The sequence below is a fragment of the Antedon bifida genome, chromosome 9 (genome assembly GCF_963402885.1).
Source record: "Antedon bifida chromosome 9, ecAntBifi1.1, whole genome shotgun sequence".
In the NCBI taxonomy this organism is placed as follows: Eukaryota; Metazoa; Echinodermata; class Crinoidea; order Comatulida; family Antedonidae; genus Antedon; species Antedon bifida.
Window position 1 is genome coordinate 3,266,828 of NC_136234.1, and position 16,816 is coordinate 3,283,643.

Sequence of the window (16,816 nt, forward strand, 5' to 3'; positions counted from 1 at the left end):
CCAGCATAAAGTGCTCATGTGTCCAATATAACTCCCAATGTACCTCCGATAAACTCTGATAGGTTAACAATGCATAAGAAGAGAATTAACTAAAAGCAATTACATGTTACATAAATATGGTTTGGGCCAACTTAATGCTTGGTTCCCATTTGGAGGCAACGCATTGACAGAACATGACTGAATTTACAAGCGACAGTTTGGATGGTGTTTGGTTTGGCTTACATCCTTGCGTTGCGTCTCAATGAGAAACGAACATGCTTAGAACAAAGTCAACTAGTGCGTGTGAACACAATTTATTATCATTCATCTTTGGAAATAGAACAATGATCATAATATTGACTAACTTCTTGTGATATAGTTATGTTTGCTTTTTACAAGAGCAAAGTACTATTTTGTTGGTAGTTATCTAATATAATGATTGATGAACTAAAAACAAACCACCTTGTCAATGGGGATGACACTAAATGATCCTGTAGAATCAATTAACCATTCACAGGATAACTAATTCAAAAACAAAGTTAAGATAATATTCTCTCGGTCTCGGCCAATCAGATTGTGATGTTAGGATAATAAGTGGCCCTTGTGATCACTGATGGTTGATATCTGGTGATTCATCACAACTCTTTTGTGTTTTGTTGGTTTGTATTATACAAGAACCATTGATAACCTGCTGTGGTGCAATTGTCACATGTCTGCAATTTATGTGTATGCCTTTTTTTTTCAATAGAACCAGTCATTTTTATTACAGGTTTATGTGTTATTTATGATATGACGTTTGCGGTACACCGCATAGTTCTGAAAAGAACTGTTGAGTTTCTTGACGTTTCGATCAATATACTTTCCTCATCCTCAAAAGTGAGAACGTTTGGTTTATGTGTTCTTACAATAATGTTTTAACCTAACATTTTTTTGAAAATATCTTTTCTTTTCTTTCCTTTTTTTTTTATTGTCAGACTGAATGAATTAGCTTGCTCTATGCAAAAATTAAAATATTTTAGATGCTAGGTATTTAGAAAAGAGTGCATCATCATCATTATCACACGATCCTCCTAATTTAACAATACTAAAAGCGATAGAAGCTACTTCTTAAATTCTCACAGAATAGAATCTCTCAGACACTCCAACAGAAGTAACCAATTAGCATTGTGATAGCTTCTGCAACTAAACCAATTTTTAAATTAGATCATAATGCTTGTAATGTTTGCAAAATAAGAAAGGGCCTTGTCATTTTTAATTATTTATTAATTATTTAATTATTAAAACTATAATTTTTTTTTTTTTAAAGATGTCAATAGCAATTGGTTACGAATACATTTACAGTAGTACTAAATACAGAAGCTGATTTTGATACCCTTGGACTTGCTTTTGAGTAAACAATCTTTTCATTCAGCACTGTTGATTGCCTACAGAGGTTCAATAGACCATCAAATCCAAGGCCTAAGAACTTTATAATTATTTAAAAAGATTATGTAATTAGAATCCAAACCTTGAAAAGTCTACTACCACAGTAATCCACACAACTGTCCTCATTCATTTTATTACTTCGGTTTAATTATTTTAAATTTCCTTGTTTTTGTTGGTACTGTATAATGCATTGCGGAGTTTATAGCAAGGAGATTAAAAGTTTTGATTAGTAGAAGTAGGCCTTTGTTTTTAGTTTTTTCATACAATTTTAGCAACAAATCTGGCAGAATTAGACCACTTAATCAAACAAATAATTTAAATTTTGCGATATTATTATTTGTATTTTTTGTCTATTTTAAATTTTATATTATCTTGCCAAGAAAGTAAAATTGTAAAAAAAATGTTCAATTTTTGACAAATCAAGTTTATGTATATGTAAAACCCTAGTTTAAGGGGACAACTTCGGGCCCAACAAAATGTTCCTTTAATAAAGGTATCCCCTGAATAGCGGTTGGCTATAAACACATATTACCCCTTGTTCGTTTCAAGGAAAAGTACTGTATCCCCTTCATATGAGTGTCATTTGTAAGTTTTAAAAAAAAACGAGTTTGCTGACATTAATTCGCAAGGTCAACAAACCTTTAAAAACAGCATGTCATTTACCATATATGGTAAAAACATAGTTTTACACCCTGTTTCAACACCAGCTCATAATAATGTTTGCACTTGTTTATCATTGGTTGTTTGCAGTGTTAAACTTCACAGGTGGGTTCAAAGATTGGTAATATTTGCTAATTGATAAAATGCAACGATTGGTATTACTCTTATCAGTTATTGATATCATATTATTGATTACATACAGTAAGTAGGGCAATGTATCAACTTAGGATTTTACACATTTCTCAATCTCTTTATTCCTTTTCATGCCTTGATGAAATAAATTCTATTTGGTAGATTCACATTAAAGCTCTGTCTACACTATCAAATTAGTTTGACAAAAAAAGTGTGATGTGCATAAATATGCTAGTGATATGACATCATATATATATATATATATTATATGGGCACATCACATTTTTTTATCACATAAAGTTTGATAGTGTAGACAGAGCTTAAGTTGTTCTGGTACAACATAAACGATAATTGTGTGAGAACGTTTCATTGGTCAGCACTAAACGTTAGCAGGATCTGCTTTGTTTTGCGGGTTTCTCCAAATTTCTAATACTTTACTTTTGAATATATAACACTACTTCTGATTGGTTGATTTTGTAGCATGTGATCTCCTAAATGTGAAAGTGATGAAAGCGTTAGGTTGTTGGAACTAGGCCATGTTTGGTTGCTCGTATTTAAAAATTTCATCTATTTCCTCTCGTACCCTCGAAAACCCCCCAGAGCATTCAATGAAGCCATTACTTTCCTTTGTTGCTAAAATTTCATTTTCTACACGTTCGCGCTGCATATCTCACTCAATTAACTTTGTCGTTGAGGGAAGCTGGTTGTGTTATATAGACGCCCTTTGTATCAGACAAGAAGATAGAAATAGAACGCAAAGTGCATGCTGGCAGGCTAATGACGTAAATAGGGGCGTTGGAGGAAGTGTACTTTGATAAAAAGTTAGGATATTTTAAAATCTAAGTTTGGATTTCTTTATCAGGTCACGTATACTTTAAAATGGATACGATCAATAAAGAATGTATGGATATACTAAATACTTTTGACATTTTGTAATCAATAACTTCCCTAATAGCTAAATAAGAAACTATCTTTAGTTACTATAGTTTAGTTATACTTTTCATTATTTGATTAATTAGATGTTTTGCCCTACTCTGATGTAATTTGTACTTTATACTAAGTACATTTGAGAATACTTGCAAATTCGCAAGTAGTTCTCAGGTGGACTCGAACCCACGACCTCCAGATCATTAGCCTGGCGTTCATACCTCTAGACCACTACAATTACAATTATTTGATTACTTTGCAATTCTCTACTCTTCAGAAAAATGTAATTAAATACTCCGGTGTTACAATTTGATGTAATCAGAGAAGAGTAAAACTAGTCATTTTAGGAAATAAATGATGAAAATAATATTTTTTTAATTGTATTCAATTTATTTTAAACTGCAAATAAAAGAAACTTCCAACTTGTTGTAAACCAATTAATTAATTCCTGTTAAACCACTCAACTAAGACTATACGTAACTGGAGCATAATGATATAACATTGAATCACACACTGTTTTTATTACAGTACTAATATACCAGAAGTTTTTTTTTTTTGCATTTGCTCAGCGCTTCATTAGGAATAAGTTCACAATCTAAGGTTAATGGATAACGTGACATACCGGAAAATGTCTGCTAAATAAATTATTTGGAATAAAACGCCGTGAAATAAAGTTTATAGTAACCAAGACCACCGGGATAGAAAACCACTGATGTGTTATCAACCATTTAGTGAAGTTCAGAAATGTATATTAAACTGTATACCGTGTACAATAATGTTTGATTAGATGCACCATCTAGCATGATAGGAACTCACCAGGTGGTAGTGTTCTGAGTCGAGGGCTCTGTTACACAAACACCGAACTGTATTAGTTGAAAACCGTCGAGTAATTCAGCGTATCCTATCAGAAAGTTTCATAAGATAAGTAGCGTCTTCAACAACGAAACTTCCATTGTAGTGATAAGAATTTGAAAACTTTCGTTATTTTCTCTACAGTTTACGTTTGATCTTTGAGCATTGTACGCTATTGCGCAATAACTCCATCGATGTGAACATTGTAGCCTGATACTAAAGTGAGATATTGTATGGTGTGGACACATTGTATGGTGTGAACACATTGTATGGTGTGAACACATTGTAGTGAAAGAAATTCAAAGCATTATACAATTATGATAGGCTTACATATGAGGCTAATTTTAGGAAAGTTATGAACATGTGTATTGTATATTTCGAAGCTCCAGAGCAGACTGGTAATCAAATGGTGACTATTTTGTTTGTTTGTTGGATTTTGGGATAGTACTATATGCCACGTGGCACTAGATTAATACAACTACAACTGTTTTATTTGACCGTATCATTTGGCCGCAGCCATTCAACAAAACTACTATGCAAAAGTGATCGCAATACTTGTGCAAGTACGAAAAACTCCTTACAATGTAAACTGATAAACAAGCGTAGTTAAAGTTTAAATCTCCAAAAAAAAATGGAAATCCAAACTTGTGTAACACCAAGATATCGGATGTATGACATAGAAATGTACTTTTTCTGATTTTGAGTGATTGATGTTGAAGTGAACTGTTGGCTCTTGTTATCAAGGCGCACCCTTCTCAATTCTACAAATCGGAGCTGAAGTGAAAGCAAATTCCCATGACGTGACATGAATTAATTTAGATTATTTAGAAACAGAAATTTATGATTATAATTTGGCTATCCATTTTCTAATGAGCCTACAGTAATTTACTTTTTATTCACAAACACAGATCTATATTTCTTCTTTTCCTATTTTTTGTACTGGCAGTGTTGGTAAAAACTTTTGTGACTACCATAAGATGTTCTGTTATACTACTAGGACTCGTCCCCACAACCTTCATAAACAGAGGTGTGGTACCAAATAAACATTCCATGGCTATGAATTGCAAACAACATTGGTACAGAGGTGTGTGTAAAAAAGAAGTTATTAAATTGGAAAATTCTTTTCAATATCCCATATAAGATAAGATATAATCATTACTAACCATTTTTTGGGGGAAACTTGTGACCTCTATCGTGGCGCCACCACTGTCTGCTGTCCCCCTTCGGGAGTGCTTCTTCTTCGCGCATGATTATTATAGATCATATGACGCTTACTAGATATTCTCTAAAGGTTCAAAATTTAAAAAAAATGTTGTTTGGGCAAAGATAATTGCATTTTCATTATTATGTAAAACGTATGGATAGTCCAACTGTTCAAAATCCCTCCATAAATCTGCCCTACCCTGGATATTATTAATATCTTACTGAGATATTTTTATCTCATAAGTGTATTTAAATATGTTTAAGTATGTGGTTTGATCATTTAAATGAAAAATATGTGTAGGCCTCTAGTCATTAACTTCTTTTTGAAGAGGAGGATCTGTCATCAATACAGTATGTAAAACGCGTATAAAATGTGGTAATTTCCGACAGCATAAAACACTGGTGTACCAACTACACTGTAATACCCCCAGTTAGTCCATAACTTCCCACAATTGCCAATCACAGGTTATTCTCCTCAATTTACCTTTCAATCATAACTGCTTAGTTTCATGGAAAGTATTTTTCACTTCCTTTCACCCAGTTTGAACCTTTTCTATGAACTGTTTACTTTTTTTCAATACTTCCCAAACTATAACAATCCGAGTATCAACTATTAACCTTTTTCAAATTAGAATTTGTTTTTCCCGGTAATCTATTATAGACAATCTATGACGTAGTTGAGCTACATTTACAACTCGTCGTTAAATAATAACAAAAGGTATACCTTTCTAGTTTGGTAATACTATTGAAAAAGTAAATAACGCTACTAAACTTTAATCCTGTTCTAGGTATGTTTTATTTATATTATCATTAATTGTATTGTTTTTTATCTGCTATTAATAATGATTTGTAAACAATATTTAACCTTGTTTCCCTCAGACAGAAATAATTTTGTTATTAATACCCTAATTAAAATTTATATTACAATGTATTAGTACAGTAATTAACGTTTTTACTTGACCTAAAGACTGCAGTATTAAAAATGATCTAAAATTTGTTTTACTTTCTATTTAGAATACCTTAAGGAACGCTTTTAATAGAGTGAGGTCTGCTGATAAATTAAGCATTAATAAAAAGGTCAAGACAGCTTGGTCATGATATCACACATCATCTCTGGACATTTAACTAATTAATGATTTAAACTTTTTATTATAAAATCAGCAACAAAAATATGAACAAAAAAAGATATGTCATACATATTATACAAGAACAAACCACCTTTTTTGAAACGAAAAACTAAAGTGGTTTTGCACATTTTGGGAAAAAAGACCCCCTTAAAATCTTCTTTTTTTTTTTTTTTGGTTTACAGTCAGTACCGTACTGTAGGTCTGCTTTATTTTTTTTAAAGTGGGTACAGTATCTCAATATGATTGATACTGTGATTTCATGAACGAAACCATTCTTCTTTTATTCATGGTGTGTATTTTGTGTCAATTTGTTTTTGGTTGAAAATTAAATTAACTGACGAAAACTGTTTAATTTGTTGTTGATTTTATCATGATTATTTTAGAAACGACCTTCAGTGAAATTGATTACAAAATGAAGCGAGATAAAACAGAAATGTGTGTAAATCACGTCTACAAAACTTTGTAGTTGTTACACGCATCAAAACGAGAAATGTAAGTTATCTTACGGGATACTCACTGGTATCTTTCCTAGTCACAATGTTGACAGGTTTCTCAATTGAGAAAAATGTTTTATTTTTGTCAGAATTCTTACTGAATCTAATTAAATTCAGCCTTGGTGAAAACCTTTAGGCAAGAACAAGTTCAATGACTTTGAACACACACACCAACTATGCCTACCCCAAGAGACCATCATAGACCTTGTCTGTGGGGGCCTACCTTGAGTTGGACTTGGACACTTTTTTGTGTACCTCCCATTGACCAAGTTCAAAACATTTACTATTTATTCTTGTTGCATAATTACAAATATCCAGTTTCACCTTTGTTGTTTTTGTTACGCTAACTTTAGGTAAATCGTGATTTTTCACGTTCGGACATTCTTTGCACGGTTGGACAATATTCTTTCCCTTATTTTGTTTATTTTTGCTCAGATGTAGGTCTACTGGGTATGTTCATTGACAATAATTTCTCCTACATTCCAAAAAAATGAAGATTTTCTATGATTGATTCAATCACTTGGCATTCAAAAGTTTATGTCTATCAATACGTACGAGTATAGTTGTATTTATTATTTTTAAATAGATAAATTTTGTTTATTTTTGCTCAGATGTAGGTCTACTGGGTATGTTCATTGACAATAATTTCTTCTACATTCCAAAAAAATGAAGATTTTCTATGATTGATTCAATCACTTGGCATTCAAAGTTTATGTCTATCAATACGTACGTATAGTTATATTTATTATTTTTAAATAGTTTTTAAATTAAATAGTAGTTTCTTCAATGATTGGTCGACAGTTTCATCATGTAAAATTATAAATGAATGTTGTATTGGGATCATGTCAAAATAAATAACAAACTATTTTAGTTTAATTCAAGTTTATGAGGCAGTCACTATAATAAATAGTGCGCAAAAAAAAGACTTGCTAAATAATTGCAGGTTAAATGTACAAATAGTATCTTGCTAAATACTGTAAAAAGCTTGCTAAATACTGTAAAAACAGGTTAAAAGAAATGCAATTACTGCAGTAACAAATAGGTTTCGCAACAGTTTTTCTCCACCTGCCATTCAGTAACTGAATGCTTGTCAGTATACTGTACGAGAGTTATATATTAATTTCTATGTATATTTTATATGCAAAATGACAATAAATGGAAGTAATTTTCCACTGATGAATGAACAGTAGAATAGGTTTGACATAGTCTCTATAGTTTGAATAAAACGAGCATGGTTTACATGATCGGAATTTTTTATCACATTAACATTGTTTTTTGTCACAGGTTGTTGATCTTTTGGTATTACATCATAGGTCAGGTTAAACTACTGTGTGTCTACTGAACCGTGAATATTTTTGGCTCTTCCCTTGTTGAATTCCAAACTTGGGTACTCCTCATGTTTCTGCCACAGGGCCTAATTATGCAAGTTAAAGTAGAAAAACTGCATTTTAGTAAGACTAGTTTCCAAGACCAACAAATACTGTACCAAGTTCAATACAAGTTTTAATCAAGTAGTTATAGGGTCTAAATAGCCCATCCTGTAATTGTAAAGGGTAAAACTTCTAATTAAGTACTGCAAATTTTATTGCCAACATACAAAGTAAGAAATCAGAAAGAATTTTTATGTAAAAAAAATTCACAGTAGATCAACAACACTTTTTTAAAAGGCAAACAATTTCCAACTTTGAAAAACATGTAGATACTTGTAATTTTGTATGAATGCGAGAGCTACACTTTTTTTTTTATGTTTCTACAGTTGTGTAGATACTATTGTGAGATTACGTTTTGGTAAGTGATCTAGGCTACGCGGCCTTGCTTTGTATCTATGTAGGAAGCTAGCAAATCCTAAATATTTCCTTCTCTACATCAACGTAGTCTATATGTCCATCGAGTAAGTTTTTTTTTTAGTTATGTTTAATAGCAGGAAACAGCTGAAGTTCCTGAATTCAGTTATCGGTTTCCAATCTTCTGTTTTTAGAGGTCAGATTTGTGTCGTTTCCCAGAACCTATATGGATGAAAATGTCAAGCATTTTTAATACGTAAATTAAAACACTTTCTTCCAGCTAAATACTAGGAAACGTAGACAAATTAATTTGAGTACTTTAACAAATTCTATCCAATGTTACTTTCACATAATGAATAACTTCACACAGAATTGCGAATTTATTTTGTCATCGTATTCAAAGTTGATTTGTATGAAGCCGGATGTTTGGGATGCAGCCAATGATATGAATCCCATATTTATTAATATAACCATCAACTATTGAGATAGTTTTCAATGTTTTTATAAATATTATACTTTAATGATTCAATGACTTCTTTAAACAGTTTTTCCTAAAATGTTAAAAACGCGATTATCATTGTCTTTTTGTTGAAAATATAAATTTTAAATTTCTAAACTGGCCAGCAATTGATTATGACAACATGGAATGGTGAATAGCACTATAGTTCTAAATTTATTTTTTTTATTTTATATTCGGTGCTATAAAGTAACATAGCAGCAAATTCTAAATTGTCTATTAATTATCAGTATAATAAACTTTGTATAATAGTTACTAAAGTTTCCATGGGCTATGGCAGATAGGTAATTTTTAATACCATAGTTTGTTAGTTTCTCTGTAGCTGGACCATTTTATTATAATTGTATAAACTAATGTTAGATTGATAACATTTAGGAGCATCTAGGGTTAAAACATCCTGGTGGTACCTAGCACTAATTTGAGCACAAAAATAGTTTCGGGTAGCCAGAAACTTTGTATAATAGTTACTAAAGTTTCCATGGGCTATGGCAGATAGGTAATTTTTAATACCAGTTTGTTAGTTTCTCTGTAGCTGGACCATTTTATTATGATATTATAAACTAACGTTAAATGGATAACATTTAGGAGCATCTAGGGTTAAAACATTTGAGCACAAAAATAGTTTAGGTAGCCTGAATTGATTTTTGCTATTTACGTCAACTAGTTCTCCAAATAAGGAACTATGGAACTTCCATATAATCACACTGGCCCTCATTGTTTTTATCTTAATTAGTTCACTTTAAGTCAGAATTCTGTATTGCCAATTATGGAAAGTGGTTTATATTAAGTTCAGGAAATATACAAGTATATTAATCCTTTAGAGACGGAAGTGTGACAAGAGAAGATTAGAGACAAAATGTGACTCGATAGAGAGCCACAGAACAAGCGTCACTCTTGTACGGCAATCAAGACGTTAGTTGCAAGATTATAGATTCTTTGGATGACTGCTTGATCTAGTGCCATCCGTGTTCGTGTGCATTAAGGATTAAAATTATTGAAACCGTCTCCCACTCAAAATTAACGGTATTACACTTTCCTCTCTACAAACCATTTCTCTTACAAATGTACCGTATAGTATAGTCCAAGGGGCCTGCTATGAAATTCTGAACAAAATTATGCGATAGGGTATTATACTTGGATTACTGTAACAATCGGTTGACGAAATTCTTGTGTTCGAGTTTAGCCTAAATTAGGGTGTAGGATTATATACTTGAGCATCGAATTATACTCTGTCATATTCGGTAGCCTGTGATGATGGGGCTAACCATTAGAGGCCTTATACAAATTTTATACTTTATGTTTGCTTAAGGGTTTATTTCTTAAACATTAAATTAATAATGACATAAATAAAGAAATACAAAGAAAACATTATTATAATAGGTGCGTGCAGAACCAAAGAGTTTAACAAGAGGCATAGATAGTAATACTGTAACAGAAATAAATATCAGCGAAAGAGTAGATGCAGAAAGTTGTAACCGAGGGTGGATATAGTGGTTAAACATCATTGAGAAGCTTAATTAACAGTACAAGTTATAATAATTAAATTAAATTAACATATTATATTATTCCAGAGAGGAACCCTTTTTTTAGTAATTTAATTACAATTACATGTACTTAATATACATGTATATACTGTATAATTTTTGAAAGATGAAAGCGTTTTGAAATGTCAGATAAAGTTCAAAAACCCGGACCCACGTCTCGGTTACATCCTCTGGGATCGACGCAGAAATCGCTCAACATCAATTCATATTTTAAAAACGTTCTTTCTGTATTACAACATCCCTTTCATCTAACTTTTAAGTCAGACTGTAATGTTTTTTCAATTATATTTCTTTCTCGTTCAGTGTACAATAGGTTATTCATTAGGTTCGACTGTCATGGTAGCAAATTACCGCAATGAGCAATCATTAATGAATTCTTTCGTTGAGAACGAAAACTTCCTCCTTCTAACCTAATAGACATTTGTGGTATGGAGTCCCTGCCCTGTTAGTATATATATAACCCTACAAGATCAAGATTTCAAATAGAACCTACTGTAGTTTAGGAAGATGATTTTCGTTGATTATAATTATGTCCATAAGGTAATGCATGCTTCCTATAATAATTATACATTTACCGAACGTTAAATCAAACAATCCCGATGAGAATGCAACAAAATATACTGTGCGTATTGCTCCAAGTGTACAATGTTCCCTAAGGAATAATTTAGATTTGTCCTTGAATACTGCTCTAATTAATGTACAGCACTTTGGTCTTTTTTTTTGGAAAAGCGCTTTAGAAATAATTTAGTATAGTATACGCATTCGCGGATTAATATTTTGTATAAATTACAATATCCTTTCATATCTACCGCCCCCTATCGTCTACCGTCCTGATGCGAAAACTCACTATTGCCAAAGTCGAGCCAAACACAAATTCTACACAAAATGCACCGCAGAATATTGGCACACATACTATAGATAAGGATGCTAGTTACCTTGTATAAAAATACGCCAACGGAAATGCTGTCAAATATTAAACAGAATTTAGTAATAAGATTAAATTTACAAAATATAATAATAAAATTGATACATATTCTTTTTAATATATCTGTCATCACTTCAAAGATTGTTTCTAATAAGGCAAAGATAAACACATGCGTCTGTAAAAAAAACAAAAAAAAACTTCCCTTTGCTATTAATTGTAATTTCGAAGAAGCCACCTTCAATTGATACCCACACATGTAAACAAAACACTTGATTAGTTTCGTTTTTAAGGTGTTAAAAATATTAATATTTTGTATATTAATCATGATTGCCTTTTGTAATATTCAGTTTGGTGGTTTTGTCAAATGAATAACTTCAATTGTTATTACGATTTTATAGTAGGAAATGTGTTGCAAAATAATATAATATCTCTATGGTTCCAACTACTAGAGGTCATTAACTACATAGTAGATAGTACAAGAATAGATTATGATGTCATTATTATTTTGATCTCACAACAGAGGAAGTGCAGCTTATAATAGTGAACATGCTTGCAATCCCAGAGGTCGGGGTTCAAATCCATGGATACCATATTCTCTTCTCATGTAAAAAAAAGTAATTGAAATTGAAGAATTTTCTTATAAATTTAAAATATTCAGAAAATCTGATACCGGTAATAGAAATAAATAAAGTTATATTGACAATGCATTAACCTAAAAATTATTTAAAAAGTAACAAAGTTTTAATCAATTTTGTCACTTGGTAGGTTAATCCATAACTTGGTAGATCGATACAAAAATGTTCGGTTTATACTAATTCTAGATTTTTAAAGTTTTTAAAGTTATTCACTGTTAAATTACTACTGAAATGAGCACAATTAAGATGATCCTGCCTCTTTGATTTACTTTTGTACTGTTTTGATGTCTTTGTACTGTATTTGAAATTTGGCGAAATAAATTATATTATATAATATATAATTAAATATAGAAAATTCTAATGTACTATTGATTTGACTTGTGCAATCAATCCAGCCATTAATTAGTTTAATTTTTAAAAGCAACAAGTGCCATTATTTAGGATATAGTATACATTATACAGAAGTGTTGCTAATTGATAAATAGTCTGAGACAGTATAATAATAGAATATGATATACATTGGTCTCATTTGTGTAGGATGTATGCAAGGCTGAATATTTTTAATGTATGTTAGTCATCTTCAATTCCATGAATTCCTTTAGGAAAACCATGTGTAAATATTATGTATGTATGTATGATATATGTATAAACAGGCACAGAACAAATGCTAAACCACTGAGTGATATGCTGAAAATGAGTTAATTTAGAAAAGATAAAGATGATGAAATCTGTGAGAATGAGAAAAAAACCTTCCCAACCAACCGAGATTCCAACCTGGAATATAAATATATAATAATTTATATATCTGCAAATTTATCTGCCTGTTTTACTTTATCGTTTTGCTTATTTTGTATCTCTATTGAGATCCAGCCACTGATACCCACAGCATTGTCATTTTTCAGTATATTCATATATATTTCTGAAAAAAAGTGTTTCCTTAAAACTTTTTTATTGTTTTATTTTGCTAAACTTTTCAAGAACTAGTTAAAAAAAACTGTTTATATTTGTATATTAAGATTAAACTAATGCCACATTGATTTTTCACTCACTGTAATTTCTTTTTCTATCATCACTTCCAAAATTGTGTCTAAATACCAGTGGATGAACACTTTCGTTTGAGTGCTAATTTAATGCTTCACTTGGTATAAGTAACACTGACATGCATCCCTTTCTCATAATAGAATTCCCTCTGATATTATCAGTGTTTGGTTTCGGACTTAATTTTGCGCCTTGAGACTTTTACACCATTGGTTGAAGTATTTTTAACTCCACAGGGTAGACCGTAGTCACAAGTGCAATGACCTTTCAAACTTAACCACCATTGATGTATTGCGATTTTGTTGTTGAAGTTTCATAATTCAAAATTACAACTGATTAGTCAACTTCAGTTTTTTTTTCTCTTTATAAATTGTTGAATCACATAATTTTATAGTTTGCTCCATTGACAAATTTAGTTTAGGATTGTCTAAAACATTTTCACAGTTTTTCTGTTTTTATTTTTTCCCTTTTTTGGAATTGCATTATGTAATAATAGCTTAATTCATCATCATTGATTAGTCTAAATCTTTTTCACGGTTGAAGCCTTTTTCTGTTTAACTAACTTTTCTCTTTATAATTGCATAATGAAAAACTATGATAACAACTACAATGTATTGTCTACCCAAAGGCAAGTATTTAACATAATTTAGAATTATCCTCCTCCCAAAAAGTGGATGAAGGGGTGTTTCCCTGGCCCCGTCAGGCTTTACTCAAGATCTTATGATAACTGGGTCTCCATAGCTCCTACAATGGCTTGATGCTTAAAAAAATACCAACGGTCTAACAGACTTTCTCAAATACAAATGTTGTTGGGAAAGATGATGAATATTGCAATAACATCATTTTCTGCAAATGTAATTATAGTAATGATTAATTTCCAACTGTGTATGTAAACCTATTGATGTTATTTGTTATTTTTTCATATCCATATAAAATCCATATAAATAATTTGCCAACTTACATAATTCATAATTATGATTAATTTACCAAACTTTTAAAAATAGACATTTATTCATAATTATTAGAATCAAATTCTTTATTTATGGTCAGTTATTGATTGTAAATTTAAATTAATTTGCTGTTTGATTCTAAAAATAAAACTTTTTTCAGTTAATAGACAAAATATAAAAATGTTTGTATATTTGTATTTATCTTTAAAAAATTGATTGAAAAAACTGTCAAAACTTTTTAACCAATTTCATTACAAATTTTATTTTCGGAATTAAAAAAAAAATGGTGAGTGTAAATTTGAATCTGATACAAAGAAAATCTAAGAGTGAGCCACCTAGAGGTAATGCACGCTTCAGCGCTTTCATAAGCGTTTACCTTTAACCTTTAAGTTTCGTAAACAAATCCAACAGGTGAGTTGAGTGAATGGAATAGTCCATTCTGTGAAATGTGAAACAAGAAAGATAATACTGCACTACAACATAGGATATACCAGTTGCTCTTTAAATATCAAATTATATTATAATTTAATTATATCAATTTATTGACCAAATATAAATTAATTAATTTCCATACATTATTGGGATGTTTGGTGTTTATCCTATCCTAACCTTACTTATGAAGCTACCTTAATTTTTGTTTACATACAAAAAAATGAGTAATATTTTTTGACGTGTTAGCATATCAAAATAATACTTTTGTAGAATATATCCTTGGAGAATTTTTTTCATTTTTAGTTTTTTGAATTTTTTACTTGTGTGTTAACGTATACAGTGTGTACGGTGTTGATGTTTACCTGACGTTCTTTAGAAATGTTCACTCTTTTTTGTAATATAGTAAATAAATATGTACTTGCTTGCTTGGACGGTTACTACTAGGACGCAATGCAAGGATGTATGCAAAACGACAGATGACAAACGTGACTGACCATCTACATCCTCGATTTGCATCCTTGTGGCATAATGACTGTACAAGCCCACCTTCCAATATTTATGGGGGTGGATTCTTTCCCGAGTACAAGAGTGGGTTGGTTAATATCCCTTCCTATGTTTCAAGGTAGTTTGACGTTTTTGTTATTTTTTTAAACATTTTGTATGTCAGGAAGCAAATGTTTAAAATAGTCTTTGGAAGGATATATTCAATAATGAATATATTTATATTTTTTCCTAAATTTTTTTATGGATCTATCACGAAGGGCATTATATATATAATTTGTTTATTTGGGTACTAGTGAAACGGTTGCAGGTGGGCACATTGAGGATGTGTGTGGAGTTTTTGCTCATTGTATAAAACGAAACAGTTGTTTTCTGTGTATTATTGGTATACTATACTCTAAGAACACATAATTCAAGCCAAGGCTTGGATGATCCATCACTTAAGATTGTTCAAATCACTCGCATTGCGTGTTCGTCTTTGCGTTGCATGCTAGTTCCAAAGCTTAACACCCTTACTCACACATATTTGTTGATTTAAGTGTACCTTGGAAGCCTGTTGAATTCATGTCTATTTTTAGCACTGACATCATCATCAAATTTCCACTTTCCATATCGAGATACCATAAGTATATGATTGTTTGTAGTACTTAAGTTGTATTATAAACCGTTCACGTAGTTTGTCATGATTACTCATACAATATAACTTAATGTTATCTCAGTTGCTAAGTATTATGGGATAGCTACACAGACCATCTGTGATTGACTATTAAATTTATTGATATGAGTCAATCTTGTTTGATAAAACTGTCATCATTAATTACATAAATTTGTTTTCATTGGACATTATCTTTGGTTGGACTTTAGACATTCTTTTTTGTATCTACGGGAAGGAGGAGTAGCTGAGGAAATAACTGTATTTATGCAATTTACTTAGGACATATTTTTAGAAGCACTAGATCCCACCAAATGATATCCATTTGTAGCTTGTGTCTGCCTCAGAATAATCTTATACATTAGAACATCTATTCAATTCAATCGGGAAAATTTCATCCATATCAACAAACGTACAAACAGAAAAAAAAAGAAAATTCACAAACTCTAAGCTTAATAGGATACTATTATTTAAGGGGACACCTTTTGGACCAACAATGTGTCCCCTGAATATGCTTGTCTGCATTTTTCATTTCACTGAAAAGTATACTGTATCTGTATGTATCTGTATTAGCAGTGGGATTCTATTAGTACAGTACTAAGTTCTTGTCCTTATGATTCTGATATAAATGCTAACATTTTATACTGTAATATTTTATGTTACAATTTTGACAACTTTCCCATGTTTAGATTTTTTTTTTTTAATCACATAATTTTACTGTGAAATTTTATGAAGTTTGTAAAAAAATTGATGGTCGTTTAAATAGACGGCTATGGTTATGATCACTTTAAAGCGAGCAATGAGCAACATACTTTGGGAAAACAGTCCCTTATGTTGAAATAAAATACTTACAGATAGAAAAGGTCAGGTAAAGTCAAGTTAGCTGCATAATCGGAGCTTAAATAAAATCTCGTCTAGAAACTGATGTTATGTACAACAAGGTCATTCACATTTCAATACGATTATTTCGCCTTTTTTTTTAAAGGCCTTGTTTTTGAGTTTAAAAGGAGATTCTAAAAGGAAATAATGTTCGTACAAT

General features: G+C 31.0%; 1 protein-coding gene across 10 annotated transcripts in view; it reads left to right on the plus strand.

Annotated features, from left to right (window-relative positions):
- The window catches only part of LOC144852552 (DNA repair protein RAD51 homolog 2-like), a 160,783-nt gene that overhangs the window by 109,794 nt on the left and 34,173 nt on the right, over positions 1-16,816 (plus strand). Inside the window, exon 12 of one of the 10 annotated variants that reach the window (XM_078710439.1) lies at positions 6,193-6,207. The exons of the other annotated variants lie outside the window; for them this stretch is intronic. The gene's annotated coding sequence lies outside the window, so the exon portion shown is untranslated. Of the gene's footprint in view, positions 1-6,192; positions 6,208-16,816 lie in introns of those variants that run through there. 10 annotated transcript variants of the gene reach the window in all.